This window comes from Musca vetustissima, unplaced genomic scaffold (assembly GCF_032173495.1).
Source record: "Musca vetustissima isolate MV318-11 ecotype Yass unplaced genomic scaffold, APGP_CSIRO_Mvet_v1 utg128617, whole genome shotgun sequence".
NCBI lineage: Eukaryota > Metazoa > Arthropoda > Insecta > Diptera > Muscidae > Musca > Musca vetustissima.
This window is the reverse complement of record NW_026881802.1, coordinates 16,136-36,399: the sequence shown is the minus strand read 5'-3', so window position 1 is coordinate 36,399 and position 20,264 is coordinate 16,136. Positions and strand designations below refer to the sequence as shown.

The 20,264-nt window shown below is 26.9% G+C and overlaps 3 pseudogenes; 1 reads left to right on the top strand and 2 right to left on the bottom strand.

The window, feature by feature from the left end:
• Nucleotides 1-5,717: 5,717 nt before the first annotated feature.
• Nucleotides 5,718-9,033, bottom strand: LOC133327806 (cytochrome c oxidase subunit 1-like; annotated as a pseudogene).
• Nucleotides 9,034-9,170: 137 nt separating this feature from the next.
• LOC133327807 (NADH-ubiquinone oxidoreductase chain 2-like) lies at nt 9,171-10,238 on the bottom strand (annotated as a pseudogene).
• Nucleotides 10,239-10,330: 92 nt separating this feature from the next.
• LOC133327805 (NADH-ubiquinone oxidoreductase chain 1-like) lies at nt 10,331-14,930 on the top strand (annotated as a pseudogene).
• The last annotated feature ends 5,334 nt before the right edge of the window (nt 14,931-20,264 follow it).

The window sequence follows — 20,264 nt, the reverse complement described above, 5'->3', positions numbered from 1 at the left end:
CCATATAATTAAAACATTTTGCGAATTTTTACTTTACTGCATTTTTTGAAAATATTTTTAAAAAAGCTCTTTAGTTATTTAAACTAAATACCGTAAAATATAAAATTTTTTTAAAAAATCTGTAAAATCTATCAAAATTGCCAAAAATTTGTACAGTACACCTTACATAGATAATCACCCTTATTATAGAAATAAAATCATTTGCTAGAATTAGTAGAAAACAATTTTCTCAAAATAAATAAATATTTGTAAAAACTAAAAAATGGGAATTAACCTTAAGGAACGATTCAAAGCCTTTATTGAAGAAGGCCGGAATATTTTTGCAGTATGTGAGGAAATATCGATTGATATTTGCATTTATTATATCAAATCGATTGTTCAGTAGTACAGAATATATTTTATCAAAAAATATAACAGTCACAACAGAAATAACAGAGATCAATGCCTATGTTGACGAGTAAAAGTTTCTGTACACAGCAGCATTTTTGATGCTCAACACAAGATTTTAAATATTTGTCAAATTGTAATTTTTTTCTTCTTTTTAGGCTAAAATAGATTAAATTGACTCTACTCTATTCAAAAAATATTATTTTGGAAAAATATAGTCATGTCTTTTTAAGGGTCAAGAGTTAACCATCAAACATGCTTCTGTGTAATTTTTTGATAAATATATCTCTTCTCGTTCTATTTTTGATATAATATATGCAAACTATAATCGATTTGATATAATAAATGCAAATATCAATCGATATTTCCTCACATATTGCAAAAATATTCCGGCGTTCTACAATAAAGGCTATCGAAATTGAATCGTTCCTTAAGGTTAATTCCCATTTTTTCAGTTTTTATTTCAAATATTTATTTATTGTGAGAATTATTTATTATTTTCTACTAATTCTAGCAATTTCTGGTGCATTCGGACCTTTATTTTCAATAATATGGGTTATTTTCTGAATGTAAGGTGAACTGTACAAATTTTTGGCAATTTTGATAGATTTTACAGATGTTTTCAAAATTTTTTATCAGTAAATGATTTTATCGGTGCTTAGTTTACATAATCTAACTAAATTAAAGAGCCTTTTTTAAAAATATTTTAAAAAAATGCAGTAAAGTAAAAAATCACACAATGTTTTAATTATATGGCCACTTCAAAGTCGATGTATTTCCATAAAAGCCGTTATTTATGGAAAAGTTGCATGCAATAATTTTCCATTTGCACACTAAATCTCTTAAGTGCAGTATATCGAAGTGTTCTGAATTAAAAAATTTTCAAAAATACTTCAAACGAATCGAAGGCTGATCAAAAAATTTTTACCGCAGTAAATGTTTTAATTCTGTGACCACCACTGTATATAGGGTTTTTGGTGGACCAATTACCTTAAATCGGATGAAAATATATATGGGAGCTATATCTAAATCTGAACCGATTGTCACGAAACTTTGCACACATCATTCTAGTATCAATTCAGTACTCTATGTCAAATTTCGTGCAAATCGAAGGATATATAGAGACTTTGGTGCACCATTTACATAAAATGGGACGAAAATATATATGGGAGCTATATCTAAATCTGAACCGATTTTCTCGAAACTTGACAGACATCATTTTAGACCTAATTAATTACGCTGTGCCAAATTTAGTGCAGATCGAAAGATATGTAGGGACTTTGGTACACCATTTACCTTAAATCGGACGAAAATATATATGGGAGCTATATCTAAATCTGGAGCCGAATTTTCCAATCAGTCTAACTATAAAAATCCTCTGTGGTTTGTCATAATGACATGAAGTTTTGCACACATTTCCGAATTGTTAATGTAAGTACCGTTCTTATTCACAATAGGAACTTATATTGTATTTTGTGTGAATGACTCCAGTCACAGAAGAATATATTTTATTTTTCAGTATTATTTTTACTACAAAAACCGAATTAAGTTGTTAGAACGCATACACGTAGACATTTTTGCAACTTCGAAAGTCATTGACATTCATGTCCAGAAATAGAAAACCCTCGTGCTTCTTCGAATATGTGTTTATTGTAATATTATTTTGCTACTTTAATGTCAATTTCTATAGTCTTTGTAGGTCATAGTCACAGTGTGACATAATTTTTGTTTGGGTTTTGGAGGAGTGATGCTTAAGGAATCATTGATTAAAAATACTTCGGATAGTTACGTTGTGTTTTCATTTTTACCCCTAAGAACGAAAAACACCAACAAATCCATTGAGAATAGCCACATAAATGAAACGAGCTAAAAAAGCAAAAAAAAAAGAAATCGCTGAATTGTCATTTAGGACACGTATTGTCATGTTTGCTTCCAGTTGTATTCCCTGCCATACAACGAGCAACAAAACAGCCCATTGTCATTCGCCTGCAATTTCATAAACATGTGTGCTTCTCATAAAAGTGTCCCTAACGAGGCATCACTTCACGGGGCGAATGATCAACAACAGCAGGGGCTATTGACGATAAGAATCATTTATTTGGTATGTGGAATGTCCTCTTTCTTCGATGCAATATTTAATCAGAACCGATTTCAACAATCCTTAACACACTCAATTGCATTCACTCGTCAAATTTTCGTATACATTACATTATTTATTATTACAATACCAGTGCTGGAAAACAACCGTTATCTCAATGAATTTCTATAAATTTAAATAGTTGTATCTTGTTCTACACTCTCCCAGCATCATGCTAAAACTAAATTTTATTAAAAAACTATTGTACAGTATTTTTCGGTTATTGACCCTACGGTTAATTGGTTTCCACGCTTAATTGAAACACATGATTGGGCCAAAAAATATTGCAAAGGAAAATACATGTAAATATTCTCGGATAATTAAACACTGTTAATTAATTTTCCCGCTTAATTGGTTCAAAATTCGTGTTATCAAAAATAAATTTCCTTTTACTTTTCACCGGTTAATTGCAAAATAATTGAAAAATAATCTGTCATTTTTTACATACATATTTGACATACGTATGTATTGATTGTGCGGAAGAGTCCCTATATATCTTCAGATTTGCACGAAATTTGACATAGCGTACTGAATTAATACCAGAATGATTGTGCTAAGTTTCATGAAAATCGGTTCAGATTAGGTATAGCTCCTATGTATATTTTTGTCCGATTTAATGTAAATGGTCTCTATATATCTTTCGATTTGCACGAAATTTGGTACAGCCTACTTAATTAGGTTGGGAATGATGTATGCTAAGTTTCGTGAAAATCGGTTCAGAGTTAGATATAGATCCTATATCTAACTCAGAACCGATTTTAGGTAATTGTTACACCAAAGTCGCTATATATCATTCGATTTACATGAATTTTGGCATAGCATACTGAATTAAGTCTAGAATGATTTGTGCTAAGTTTCGTGAAAATCAGATTTAGATATAGCTCCCATATATATGTTTGTCCGATTTTATGTAAATGGTGCACTAAAGCCTCTATATAAACGATTTGCACGAATTTGCAAATCTGTTCAGATTTAGATGTAGCTTCCATATATATGTCCGTCCGACATAAATTAATCTCTGGTAAGTTTCCTTGAATTCGGTTCATGGTAAGCGTGTGTCAAGTTTGCTTTAAATCGATTTAAAAAATTTAGCATAGATTACAGAATGACATGTGTAGGGTGACGTCTGTTAATATACATATGTAGAAGGGTATCATATAGTCGACCCAGTCCGAATTTACTGCTTGCCTTACTGTTTTTTTTCAGTTTGTGAAAACATATTTACTTTGGAAACAATTTTATTTGGCTTAAAAAAAAACCGATGTGAATTGTGTGAATTTTAATTATAAATCGATTGATCATCTAGAAGGCACGTTAAATGTCGGAGACTGGGATAGGATATATTTAGATACACCTTTAATTTTTATTCGCTGATCCTATTACTGCTTTTCAATGGATACTTCTACTTTGATGGAAGATAACAAAAACATACATCTAAGTCGTTTTATGCACTGTGTCCCTCATCCTTCAGATAAGTGGAAAATTGTTGTTGTACAGCAACTGTTTTAGCGGGGAAAGATTGGAACACTTTGCGTAGAATTTTTGCATCTAATTTATATTTAACGCAACGTGCAATGTTAATACTGGCAAATGCTGGTTAATACTTGCTGCTCTTATATGGACTTGGAGTGTATTCGGGATCCATTGATTTGCATGTTAATAAGATTTAGCGAATTATTAATACCATAACACGCTTTATTTATAATCTACCTAGTGACAATCACGTGTCGGAATATGTTACTCGCTTTCTTGCATGTTCTTTTGAAAGATTTATTCACTATATATATTACCGTAGACACTTAAGGATGTTATTTTCTTTCATATATATATATATATATATATATATTGGTCCGATTTAATTTAAATAATGTAAAGTTCTTATGTTGCATAGCGTACAGAATTTAATCCACAATGATGTTTGCCAAGTTTCGTGAAAATCGGTTGAGATTTAGTATAGGTTAAATATTTAATGAACGCGTAGATTTTTTTAATTATATATTTTTTCAAGGAGTTTTACAGGCGTAGATTTGTTAAAAATATTTTTTCAATGAGTTTTTTATAGGCATAGATTTTTTAAATATATTTTTTTTAAATATTTTTTTGATTTTTTTAATGAGTGTAGATTTTTTAAAATATATTTTGGCTGAATTTTGATAAGGTGCATATAAAATCATGTCTTTAAAAAAAATCTATTTTTATAAAAATCTTGTATTTTTTTTTTCAAAAATTGTAAAATTATTTAATTATTTAATTTTACAATGAAAATGTAATGTTTTTATTAAACTATATAAATAGAAGTATAAATGTAATTTAACCATTAAAAGAAAAAAGTAAGCAGCTTTTACTTGAACATCATACTTCCTTAATTGGAATTTGATACCATTAAAGAATAAAATTTTACCTAAGATTAGGTCGAAACTAATTGAAGTCAAATATACTTTTTATACTATATAGATAGTAATTTATCCTCCTCATCAGTAAATTGATACATAAAGGAATAATCAAACAAAAAAATGATTATTTAAGTGTCGTCCTAAACAAACAATTAAAAAAGTTGTTCCAATTAATACATGAAGACCATGAAATCCTGTTGCTATAAAAAAAGTAGAACCGTAAACTGAGTCAGCAATTGTGAATGGAGCTTCAATATATTCGTATGCTTGAAGAATAGTAAAATAAATTCCTAATAGTACTGTAAAAAATAAACCTTGAGTAGTTTGAGAATGATTACCTTCCATTAAACTATGATGAGCTCAAGTTACAGTAATTCCTGAAGTTAGTAAAATTACAGTATTTAATAAAGGAATTTGGAATGGGTTAAAAGGAGTAATTCCTAAAGGTGGTCATATAGCTCCTAATTCAATTGAAGGAGATAAACTTCTATGGAAGAATGCTCAAAAAAATGAAACAAAAAATAAAACTTCTGAAAGAATAAATAAAATTATTCCTCATCGTAAACCTGTAGTTACAGAAAGAGTATGAAGACCTTGATATGTTCCTTCTCGAGAAACATCTCGTCATCATTGGTAAACAGTTAAAATTGTAATTAGATTTCCTAATAAAAATAATGAATTATCATATTGATGAAATCACTTTACTATACCAGCTACTGTTGTTATAGCACCAATTGATGCAGTTAATGGTCATGGGCTATAATCTACTAAATGAAATGGGTGATTTGAGTGAGTTGACATTAGTTTACTTCTCTAGAATATAATGTTCTAAGAACAGCAAATACATAAGATTGAATTATAGCAACAGCTGATTCTAGAACTAATAAAGCAATTTGAGTAATAATTAGGAAACTAATTAGTACTATAGATAGGGAAGGTCCAGTATTTCCTAAAAGTGTTAATAATAAATGCCCTGCAATTATATTAGCTGTTAATCGAACAGCTAAAGTTCCTGGTCGAATAATATTACTAATAGTTTCAATGCATACTATAAATGGTATTAAAATAGCTGGAGTACCTTGAGGTACTAAATGGGCAAATATATGTTGAGTATTATTAATTCATCCATATAGTATGAAACATAATCATAGAGGAAGAGCTAATGTTAATGTTAATGTTAAGTGACTTGTACTAGTAAAAATATAAGGAAATAAACCTATAAAATTATTAAATAAAATTATAGAGAATAAAGAAATAAAAATAAATGTAGATCCATTAGCTCCTATAGGGCCAAGTAGTGTCTTGAATTCCTTATGAAGAGTTAATAAAATATTATTTCAAAAAATATGATATCGAGATGGTATTAATCAGTATATAGATGGAATTATTAAAATTCCTAAAAAAGTACTTAATCAATTAAGAGATAAATTAAAAATACTTGATGAAGGGTCGAATACAGAGAATAAATTTGTTATCATTTTCAGTTTAATGACTTTGTTGAATGAATTTTATTACTTAAATTTGATTTAGGTATTGAAGGAATATATGAATAGTAATTTATTACATTAAAAATTACAAAAGTAATTGAAAAAATAATAAATAAACTTAATCAGCCAATAGGTGCTATTTGAGGGATTAAAAAATATTAATAAATTAATAATTTTAGTTTGACAAACTAATGTTATACATTTTAACTAATTTTTTTTCATTAGAAGTAAGTGCTAATTTACTATAAAATGGTTTAAGAGACCAGTACTTGCTTTCAGTCATCTAATGAAGAATTATTCTTAGAAATTCATTTAATAAAATAATTTACAGGAATACTTTCAATAACAATTGGTATAAAACTATGATTTGCTCCACAAATTTCTGAACATTGACCATAAAATAATCCAGGTCGATTAATTAAAAAATTAGTTTGGTTTAATCGTCCAGGTGTTCCATCAACCTTAACTCCTAAAGCTGGAACAGTTCATGAATGAATTACATCAGCTGCAGTTACTAAAATTCGAATTTGAGAATTTATAGGAAGAACTACTCGGTTATCTACATCTAATACGGAATCCGTCTACTGGTAATTCGTTTGTAGGAATTATGTAAGAATCAAATTCTACATTATTGAAGTCTGAATATTCATAACTTCAATATCATTGGTGTCCAATAGCCTTTAAAGTTACTGAAGGTTCATTAATTTCATCTAATAAGTATAAAAGTCGTAAAGAAGGGAAAGCAATAAATAATAAAATAATAGCAGGTAAAATAGTTCAAATAATTTCAATAGTTTGTCCGTGTAATAAGTATCGATTTACATATTTGTTAAAAAATAAAGTAAATATTAAATAACCAACTAAAACAGTAATTATCACTAAAATTATTAATGCGTGATCATGAAAAAAAATTAATTGTTCTATTAATGGGGAAGAACTATCTTGTAAACCTAAATTTGCTCATGTTGACATTAGTTTTCTAATAAAAGTAAAATACTTTATATATGGAGCTTAAATCCATTGCACTAATCTGCCATATTAGAAATTAACTAATAAAGGCAATTCATTATATCTGTGTTCAGCAGGTGGAGTATTTTGTAATCATTCAATTGATGAATTTAATTGAATTGGGAAGATTACTTGTCGTTGTGATACTAAACTTTCTCAGATAATATAGAATAAATATAAAATTCCTAATAATGAAATTGTTGATCCAATAGTTGAAATTACATTTCATGCTGTATAGGCATCTGGATAATCTGAATATCGTCGAGGTATTCCGGCTAATCCTAAGAAATGTTGAGGGAAGAATGTTAGATTTACACCAATAAATATAATAACAAATTGACTTTTTAAAAGCTTGTTATTTAAAGTTAATCCAGTAAATAATGGGTATCAGTGAACAAATCCAGCTATAATAGCAAATACAGCTCCTATAGAAAGAACATAGTGGAAATGAGCAACTACATAATATGTGTCATGTAAAATAATATCAACAGAAGAATTAGCTAAAACAACTCCTGTTAATCCTCCTACTGTAAATAAGAATACAAATCCTAAAGCTCATAGAATAGCTGGAGAATAGGTTAATTGAGTTCCGTATAATGTAGCAAGTCAACTAAAAATCTTAATCCCTGTAGGTACAGCAATAATTATTGTAGCTGAAGTGAAATAAGCTCGAGTATCAACGTCTATTCCAACTGTAAATATATGATGAGCTCAAACAATAAATCCTAAAAGACCAATTGCTAATATAGCATAAATCATTCCTAAAGAACCGAATGTTTCCTTCTTTCCTGATTCTTGACTAATAATATGAGAAATTATTCCAAATCCAGGTAAAATTAAAATATATACTTCTGGATGTCCAAAGAATCAAAATAAATGTTGGTAAAGAATTGGGTCTCCTCCTCCGGCTGGGTCAAAGAATGAAGTATTTAAATTTCGATCTGTTAGTAATATAGTAATAGCTCCAGCTAATACAGGTAAAGATAGAAGAAGTAATAAAGCAGTAATTACAACTGATCAAACAAATAAAGGTATTCGATCGAATGTAATACCAGTAGCTCGTATATTAATTACAGTAGTAATAAAATTTACTGCTCCTAAAATTGAAGAAATTCCAGCTAAATGAAGAGAGAAAATAGCTAAATCAACAGAAGCTCCTCCATGAGCAATAATTGAAGATAAAGGTGGGTAAACAGTTCATCCTGTACCAGCTCCCTTTTCTACTATACTTCTTACTAATAATAGAGTTAAAGCAGGAGGTAAAAGTCAGAAACTTATATTATTCATTCGAGGAAATGCTATATCAGGAGCTCCTAATATTAAAGGAACTAATCAATTTCCAAATCCTCCAATTATAATAGGTATAACTATAAAGAAAATTATAATAAAAGCATGAGCAGTTACAATAACATTATAAATTTGATCATCACCAATTAGAGCACCAGGATGTCCTAATTCAGCTCGAATTAAAATTCTTAATGAAGTTCCTACTATACCAGATCATGCTCCAAAGATAAAATATAAAGTACCAATATCTTTGTGATTAGTAGAAAATAACCATTGTTGCGATTAAATGGCTGAAGTTTAGGCAATAGATTGTAAATTTATTTATGAGAATTATTCTCTTTAATCAATTAGCTTTATAGTCAATAATGACATTAGACTGCAATTCTAAAGGAGTAATAAATTTACTAAGGCTTAAAAGATTATTCTTATATTGATAGCTTTGAAGGCTATTAGTTTATTTAACTTAAAGCCTTAAAAAAAGAAATATAAGGAAGAAGTTAAAAACAGCCCGAAAGTTGAAATATAAGAAAAAATTAATAAAAGCTTTATATTTGATGATTTATAATATGAAAATGTTATTCAATTATTTTCATAATAATTTAATATGAAAGCACTATAACATAATCGTATATAAAAATATAAAGTAATTAAAGTCATTATTACTAAAAAAGTCAATAAAAATAATTGGTTATTTATAGTTAGTGACTGGATTACAAATATTTTTGGAAGGAATCCTAAAAATGGAGGTAATCCACCTAATGAAAGAAGATTAAAGAATAAGAAAAATTTAATACTTTTTTCATGGAAAAATAATGAAAATAATTGATTAATATAAGAAATTTTAAATATATTAAATATGAATACTATAGAAAAAGTTAAAAAAGTATAAAATAAAAAATATACTAATCAAATATTTCTATTGTATATAGCTGCTAACATTCATCCTAAATGATTAATTGAAGAATAAGCTATTAATTTACGTAAAGAGGTTTGATTTAATCCTCCTAATGCACCAATTAAACTTGATAAAATAATTCTAATAATAATTAATGGCTTAAAAATAACATAAGAAATTAATATTAATGGAGCAATTTTTTGTCAAGTTATTAAAATTAATGCATTAATTCATGATAATCCTTCTATTACATTAGGAAATCAAAAATGGAAAGGAGCTGATCCTCTTTTTAATAATAAAGAAGAAAAAATAATTATTTCTATTAAATAGTCAGAATTTCTTTTTCCTGTATTTAGTAAAAACAAAATTACTGCAAATAAAAAAACGGAAGAAGCTAATGCTTGGGTTAAAAAGTACTTTAAAGATGCTTCTGTAGATATTAATTTATTATCTCTTATTAGGGGGATAAAAGCTAACAAATTAATTTCTAAACCTATTCAGGCTCCTATTCAAGAGTTTGCTGAGATAGCAATTAAAGTTCCTATTATTAAAATAGCTAAAAATATAATTTTTGATGAATTATTAAAAATTAAAAAGAAAAGGATTAGAACCTTTATAAATGGGGTATGAGCCCAGTAGCTTAATTAGCTTATCTTTTTATTAGATATATTTTGGTGTACGATGCACAAAAGTTTTTGATACTTTTAGAAATAGTTTAATTCTATTAAATATAATAATGAATGTAATATTGATTACATAATTTACCCTATCAAGGTAACCCTTTTATCAGGCAATTCATTATATGCAATGAGGCTCTTTTTTTTTTTTTTTTTTTTTTCTCTATTTATACATAAATTTTTGTGAAATTTCGAATTTTTTTTATTAAATATTAATTTATTAAATAATTAAAATTAGTAAATTAATTAATATTGAAGGATATTAATTTTGATAATTTTTTTTTTTATGGATAATTTAAGTATATTATTTAATTTAAATAATTAAATTTTGCATATATATATATATATAGATTTATCTATATAACAATTTAAATAATATATAAATTTATTACACTATTAGAAAGCTATATATTAATAAATTATTTCATAATAAATACTATATTTAGCCAATTATTTAATAATATATAAATTATTTATATATATGTTAATTATATATTAGACAATAGATTAAAAGAATGTTAGATAAATAGATGGACAATAAAGATTAATCGAACTACTATGATTAATTGAATTGTTGTAAATTTTTTTTTGCTCTGGATTAATAGATAAATATTGATTAATTAAATATTTATATATTAATATTTATCTATATATAAATTGGTATATAGACTAAATTTCAGATTCTGCATCGCTCAATATAAAATGAGACACCTAAAATAATATAAATTTAATCTTTTTAAAAAGATTAAAATTATATTATATTTAATTTTTACATAGAAAATTAACTTTAAAAATTTCGAAATTTTTCAAAAATTTAAAAAAAAAAAAAAAAAAATCCAGGATTTTTTTGAAAATTTCGAAATTTTTTCAAAAATTTTCAAAAATTTTAAAATTTTTTTTAAAAAATTTTTAAAATTTTCAAAAATTTTAAAATTTTTTTTAAAAAATTTTTAAAAAATTTTTTTTTTAAATTGATATTTTTTATTGAAAAATTTAAATTAATTTAATTTTTATATAAATAATTATTGGTTATACAATTTTTAATTATTTAGTTTGTAAATATATTATATTTACAATTAATATTAATTTTTTAAAATTTATAATAAATATAAGTTGTTATATTTAAATATAATTGGTAACTTTATATGTAAAAATTAACATATAATATCATTTATTAAGAATTTTAATTTTTGTATTAGGGGTACAATAATTATTATTCATTATTTATATATTAATAATTAATTTTAATTTATTTTTTGATTTTATATTAGGGGATATAAAATTAATTGAATAAATATTTTAGATTAAATTTTAATTTAAGGAAATAAAATGTGAGCAATTACCAATTTTAATTTATTTAATTATTAATATATTAATATTTTCTAATTTTAATTATTTAAATAATTTATTTTTAATTAGTATTTTCAAAAATTTTCAAAAAATTTAAGTATAAAGTTTTATTTTAGCTTATAAATTTATTATTAGTTTAATTTATATGTAAATTTTTGTATGAATTTTTATTTATTTAAATAATAAATAAATTACTTTATATTCGCAGTAATTAGTATTATTAATTAGAGAAATCTAGAAATAGTAATATTAAAGAGTATTGGCTAAATTTGTGCCAGCAGCCGCGGTTACACGAATAATGCAAATAAATTTTGTCAGTTAAAGTTAAATTGTTTTATTGAAAATAAAATATAATTTATTAGGTGAAATTTTTAAATTATTAATTATTTTATTATAAATTAATTGAAGCTTGAAAATTTTAATAATAAACTAGGATTAGATACCCTATTATTTAAAATGTAAATATCAATACTTAGGTAGTAGTAGTTATGTTCTTGAAACTTAAAAAATTTGGCGGTATTTTAGTCTATTCAGAGGAACCTGTTCTGTAATCGATAATCCACGATGGACCTTACTTAAATTTGTTTAGTTTATATACCGTCGTTATTAGAATATTTTATAAGAATGTTAATTTTCAAAATTTTTAAAAAGAAAATATATCAGATCAAGGTGTAGCTTATATTTAAGTAGAAATGGGTTACAATAAATTTATTTAAACGAATATAAATTTGAAATGTTTATTGAAGGTGGATTTGATAGTAAAATTATAAAGATTAATAATTTGATTTTAGCTCTAAAATATGTACACATCGCCCGTCACTCTTATTATTAAGATAAGATAAGTCGTAACATAGTAGATGTACTGGAAAGTGTATCTAGAATGCAATTTAAAGCTTATTTAGTAAAGCATTTCATTTACATTGAAAAGATTTTTGTGCAAATCAATATAAATTGATTAGATTTTATTTATTGATTTTATTTGTTTTTTATTTATTTTATTAAAAATAATTATAAAATGATTAGTTTTAGTATTTTATAAAGAAAAAATAATTTTAATTATAGTGAATTAGTATTGTGAAAGAAAATTGAAATAATTTGAAAAATTATTATTTTAAAAGAAAATTTAATTTATTGTACCTTGTGTATCAGGGTTTATCAAATAAAAATTAAAAATTTAATTTTCTCGATTTTAAAAGAGTTAATATATTATAAAAGTTAATGTGACAAAATTATTTTTAATAATATATTAGAAATGAAATGTTATTCGTTTTTAAAGGTATCTAGTTCTTTAAGAAATAAATTTAATTTAGAAATTTTATATTATTTAATTAGTTAAATTAATAATTAAATAAATATTTAATTTTAATATTTTATGGGATAAGCTGTAAAATAAATTATTAAAAATATTTAAATAAAATAATAAATATAGATTTAGAAATAGTTATTATTAGCAAAAGTGTTATAATTTATTTTATAATTTAAATTATTTATTTAAATTTTAATTTTTTATTAAAGTATTCATTTTAATTTTAAAAATGAAGTAATAATGATAAAATTAGTATATTATTAATGTATAAATAAATTTATGTGAAAAGTTTTTATAAAGAACTCGGCAAAATTAATGTTCGCCTGTTTAACAAAAACATGTCTTTTTGAATTATTTAAAAAGTCTAACCTGCCCACTGAATAATTTTTTAAATGGCCGCAGTATCCTAACTGTGCAAAGGTAGCATAATCATTAGTCTTTTAATTGAAGGCTGGTATGAATGGTTGGACGAGATATTAACTGTTTCATAAAAATTTATAATAGAATTTTATTTTTTAGTCAAAAAGCTAAAATAAATTTAAAAGACGAGAAGACCCTATAAATCTTTATATTTAGGTAATTATAATTTTTAGGATTTTTTTTGTTATGATTGCTAATAATATTTTATTGGGGTGATATTAAAATTTAAAAAACTTTTAATTAATAAAATCATTAATTAATGAATAATTGATCCGTTATTAACGATTAAAAATTTAAGTTACTTTAGGGATAACAGCGTAATTTTTTTGGAGAGTTCATATCGATAAAAAAGATTGCGACCTCGATGTTGGATTAAGAGATATATTTAGGTGTAGCCGCTTAAATGTTAAGTCTGTTCGACTTTTAAATTCTTACATGATCTGAGTTCAAACCGGTGTAAGCCAGGTTGGTTTCTATCTTTAAAAAATTAAAATATTTCAGTACGAAAGGACCTAATATTTGATAAATTATTATTTTTAATATTGAATATAATTAATTTTACTATTTTGGCAGATTAGTGCAATAAATTTAGAATTTATGTATGTAATTTATATTACAAATAGTACGTGTTTTATTTAGAAAATTTATTATTTATTATTGGTAGATTGTTATTAGTAATTTGTGTATTAGTAAGAGTTGCATTTTTAACACTTTTAGAACGAAAAGTATTAGGATATATTCAAATTCGTAAGGGTCCTAATAAGGTTGGAATTATAGGAATTCCTCAACCTTTTTGTGATGCAATTAAATTATTTACTAAGGAACAAACTTATCCTTTATTATCAAATTATATTCCTTATTATTTTTCTCCTGTTTTTTCATTATTTTTATCTTTATTAGTATGAATGTGTATACCTTTATTTATTAAATTATTTTCTTTTAATTTAGGTTTATTGTTTTTTTTATGTTGTACAAGTTTAGGTGTTTATACAGTAATAATTGCTGGTTGATCTTCTAATTCTAATTATGCTTTATTAGGGGGGTTACGGGCTGTTGCTCAAACAATTTCTTATGAAGTTAGTTTAGCATTAGTTTTATTAAGTTTTGTATTTTTAATTGGAGGTTATAATATATTAATATTTTATAAGTATCAATTATTTATTTGATTTTTATTTTTAATATTTCCTATAGCATTAGTTTGATTTAGAATTTCATTAGCAGAAACAAATCGAACTCCTTTTGATTTTGCTGAAGGAGAGTCTGAATTAGTTTCAGGGTTTAATGTAGAATATAGAAGTGGTGGATTTGCTTTAATTTTTTTAGCAGAATATGCAAGTATTTTATTTATAAGTATATTATTTTGTGTAATATTTTTAGGGTGTGATGTATTTTCTTTTTCTTTTTATTTAAAGTTAACTTTTGTTTCTTTTATATTTATTTGAGTACGAGGAACTTTACCTCGATTTCGATATGATAAATTAATATATTTAGCTTGAAAGAGTTTTTTACCTTTTTCGTTAAATTTTTTATTATTTTTTGTAGGGTTTAAAATTTTTTTACTTTATTTATTATAGTGAATTAAATTTAGTATTTAAAGTTAATAGAAAATTTAATTTCTATCTTATGTTTTCAAAACATATGCTTAATTCAAGCTCATTAACTAATTTAATAAATTATCTCATCATTTTGTTACTAGTGGATTAAATAAAAAGTATGAAAAATAAACTACTGTTAAAATTTGTCCTACTAAAACATAAGGTGCTTCTACAGGTCGAGCTCCAATTCATGTTAATAAAATTACTGTAACTACTATAGTTCAGAATAAAATTTTATTAATTGGATAAAATTGAATACCTCGGAACTTTCTTAAATGATAGAATGGTAAAATAGCTAAAATAGCAATTGATAAAACTAAAGCAATTACTCCTCCTAACTTATTAGGAATAGATCGTAAAATTGCATAAGCAAATAAAAAGTATCATTCTGGTTGAATATGAACAGGTGTTACTAGAGGATTAGCAGGAATAAAATTATCTGGGTCTCCTAATAAGTAAGGATTAATTAATACTAATAAAATTAAAATTATTGTTATAATAATAAATCCAACAATATCCTTATAAGTAAAATATATTTAGTTAAAATTCTAATTCTGGTGATGGCATCACAGATACGAATTGTGTAAAAGGTATAAATTCCTCTCCCTATAAAAAAATACATAAGTTTTATTTGTTTATCTATTTTCTTAAAATAATTTAGCTGTGTATATTGTAGATTTCTATTTTGTAATCTTTCACTAAAATTTAGGTTCGGTATAATAACAGTTTCAAATTCTTCAATCGAAGACTAGAGAACAAAGTCGAAAATACTGAATACTTCAGTTTTTTTAGGTCTCATTATTCTGTCTCTGATTTCTAGAGAAATAGACAAACTTTCCCGTGGTTTATTTCAAAAATAAAAGGTAGACGTGACTGAAGCATTTCCATCATTGTTCCGCAAAGGAACTCGGTCATTCATTTAGTTCAATAGTTCCTTGTTAGTCCAATCGTTCATTGGCACACTTCACATTATTCTTTCAGTGAAGTGGAAAATCTAAATAGAATCCAATGAATCTAATTAATCGAGAGAAAAAATGAACGACTTGAGCTATATGAACTAGATGAACGAAAGAACGGACCCCAGTACCGATCATTCCTTTTGCAGAATAGTTGATTTGAACTAGTTTGTTCCGAAACGACACAACTCTCCCTGAATACACGCAAATATTTTTATTTTCTTAACATTGATCCTTCTTTGCAGTGGTCTTCATTACATGTGCCGGAAAAGATTACCCCTTAAAGTATTCTCTGCTCGAGAATAGAGATGTTTAGTTAATAAAAGAAATAAATTAAATTGAACATTTCCCCGAAAAGAGCGTATGAACTATTTTACAGTTTTGTAAAAAAAGTCAAATTCGCCGAATGTGCCCCAACCCGGGGTAGCTTCGGCATTTGATGGGGCACATTCGGCACCATAGTCATTGCCGGGTAATTGTCATCGCTATCAATCTGGTTGAAATTCTGATCCCCTAAAACTCTATTTGGTTTTAATACGCCACACAAAGTTTGAATTATAGGACTTTATTTTCTAGCGGCGGACGTTTACATCTCAAGGTCGCACACACAATCAAAAATAGGGGTTTTCTATCGCATTTTCGTCAATACAACCACGTTTGATCTTATATATGCAATTTCGAACCATATTAAAGAATTAGTTTTAAAGACAAACTCAAAAACATGTTAAGGAAATAATATTGTACAATCTGTATATGGCCGAATGTGCCCCAGTTTAAAATGCCGAAAGTACCCCGAATGTACGTTTTATAGTTTTTTTTTTTCATCTTTTTCGATCAGTTTTGTAAAAACATTTTTAATAATATTGTCTTAAAAATTTAAAAAGTTGTATATACGAAATACTTACGAAATGGAATTGAAATATTACAGAAACATCTATAAAAATACAAAAACCTATGTATCTAAATAAGCTTATTAGCTAGAAATTTCAAACTTTGTGTCAGTTATTTATTTCGATATTCGATAGCTATGTATCGAAACTAGTGATGTACGGTGAGAGCTTCATATTGAAAACGCGATTGCCGAAGGTGCCCCGATGCCGAAGGTGCCCCAGTCTCCCCTATATATATATATATATATATATACATATATATATTGGTCCGATTTAATGTAAATAATGTAAAGTTCTTATGTTGCATAGCGTACAGAATTTAATCCAGAATGATGTTTGCCAAGTTTCGTGAACATCGGTTGAGATTTAGATATAGGTCCCTTATATTGATTTTAAGTAATTGACGCACCAAGGAACCAATATATGACTGGAAGGAACAAAACTTACTGAAATTAGTATAAGCTGACATGTGACATGTTTCGTTGAAATCGGTTCATATTTGGATATTGCTTCCATATATATATTCGTCCGATTTTAAGTACCTTGTGCATCAAACTCCTCATGTTTGTCAGATTGACATCAAATTTGCACAACGTACAAAACTGAGCATAGAATAACGTAGTTGCGTTTTCTAGAAGTACAGACATAGCTTAACGAATGACCTATTGGTATTTTTTTGAAGTCGCGTTTTTCAACCGAATTCGTTGAAATTTGGTACTTTGAGTTCTTATTGGGTATCAAATGTCCCCACCAAAAATTATAAATATGGGTTCATTTTTTCGGGTACCCCCAATGTTCGGTATTTTGGGGATCTTGAGCGTGTTTTTCGACCCAATACGCTGAAATTTGGTACATTTGGTTCCTATTTAGTGCCAAATATATACACAAAAAACTATATACATCGGTCCACTTTTTCTGATAGCCCCCATTTAAAGATACCCCCAAATTTTCGGTATTTTGAAGTTCTTGAGTGCGTTTTTCAACCGAACAAAACTCTCCCTACCAAAAATTATTAATATTCACCCCCTTTTGGCATAGTCCCCATATAACCCCTTTTTTATACCCTCCACCATAGTATGGAGGGTATATTAATTTTGTCATTCCGTTTGCAACTCATCGAAATATTCATATTCGACCCTATAAAGTATATATATTTTTGATCAGGGAAAAATTCTAAGACGATGTAGCCATGTCCGTCCGTCTGTCTGTCCGTCTGTTGTAATCGCGCTATGTTCGCGCTATAACTTTGCACAGGTTGGTATTTTGTCTGCAGGCAGGTCAAGTTCGAAGATGGGATATATCGGTCCACGTTTAGGCATAGCTCCCATATAACGGTTCACCCCAATTTTCGGTATTTTGGGGGTATAATTATCCATTAAAAATTCCTGAACTTTGTATTATGGTTTACATAATCGGTTTGTAAAAATGTCGGTTTAGGTCCACTTTTTTATATTTTCCCTATATATTTTCATTTCAAGTACCTGTCAGTATATCTATGGTGGAGAATATCCAAAGTTCGGCCCGGCCGAACTTAACGCCTTTTTCACTTGTTTGTATTAATATAGTTAGCTAATTTGTTTCGTGTGTTGGAGTTATCCCCATATAGCTGTATTCCACCATAGAAAGGGGCATATTCTGTAGACGAAATTTTTAGTTCATACCCCGCATGGTATGGAATTCTTAAGTCGATTTAGCCATATGTTGTAATAATTTTTCTATTGGAGGATATCGACATAAAAACTAGAACGTGAGGTTTGAGAATGAACTATATCGACCCGCATTTTGGTGGGGTCCCATATAAAATATCCTACACATTTAATATTTAGTGTGATGCACGGTATTGGGATTCAAAACAAAATTATTAGCTTGGAACTTGAGCTCTTATATAATGAAAACACCAAGTATTAGCTAATTCCCACACAATATTGTCAATATTGGTCCCGCTTTAGTATGCCTCATATAAATTTGCCCTCTTAATTGGAGTATTTTCAGGATTTTATACACATGTTTCACCCTACTATGTCAACATTTTAGGTTTTGAGATTTTAGGGAAACCCCCATTGATATTGCTGAAATTTATATTTGGTTTACAAAAATCCATTGGAATTGTAGTTATATGTATGTTCCCTATATTTTCATTTCAAAAAATTTTCAGTAATTCTATGGTGGAGCGTATGCAAAGTTCGGCCCGGCCGAACGTAACGCTTTTTCACTTGTTTAATGTTATTTCCTTTTACACACTCCTCCAGAAACCCCAAAATTTTAATACCTCGAATTTGGAATAATTGCGCGATGTTGGAATGCACTGCCACTTGAGTTACGGTTTTTATTTTCTACTATATACAATTCTAAGTCATTTTACTCAATCCATCGTATAATTTACCGTATTAACGAATTTACTTTTCTGGCCTATATGGCTGTTATATGAATTTTTGAAATAAATAAAATAAATAGATTTTCTTAAAAAAATAAAATTTTGTGAAGGTAAAAACAGATGGAGGTGATCGATATTAAGATGTGATAATGTGTCATTATCTGTACTGACAATAACAACTAGTTTAGTTTTTTGAATTTTTGTCACTTTGTTAAAATCACTGTTTTTAGTTCCAGGAAAACAAAATTTACCAACATTACAGAAAATCGCTATAAATTCAATAACTTATATACAACTATTGTCACTTTCCCATCAGGTAGACAGGAGAACACATGCACTTTTCACACATTTTTGTGTTAAGCATAGAGCATACAATAATCTTAAAATTAGTTTATATTGCAGCTGCTATTCAAATTTAAAGTCGATAACTTTGGTAATGGATCGAAGTGCCATGGCTCCAGCTAGTAGTTCATATAAAAAATGGATTTCTGTTTCCCCAACCTAATATAATAGGATCTTAAATATACAAAAATATGTCTATCATGCTCTGAAATCTATTGTTGGGGCACGTAGGCGTATGATTTCTGATCGTGTAGTTAAATATTCATTATACGCCTAAATCTGGATGTGATTAGCGGGTAGTACGAGTGTGATTTATTTGTGCACTTAAGACATTTTGCTATGCTTCACATATGTGAGAAATATTGTTGGTATAATTATATAGGTAAGAGTTCATTGTTCAAGGTTTAAAAAGACTAGTTTGAAAGTAGCAATCGGTGATGCCGACAAATAAATACCATCAGCCTCTGACAAATGTAGTCTATAATTATTCTGATATGTGTATGTTATTTTTGACAATTTTTTCAAGACATTTGCAGACAAATGCACACCAATCCCACTGTTGTCGTCCGGAAATGTTAAATTGAAATATATTCCGGGCACTATATCTCATTTTTATACCAATAATTCTAGGTGTAGTAGGAATGTATTTGCAAAATTTCTATGACCTCCTTCTTAATATAATATTCGTTCCTTCCCTATTTGCGGTGGAGGCTATTCAACTATGTATGTCTAATTGGGCTTTGAAGTTACATTACAAAAC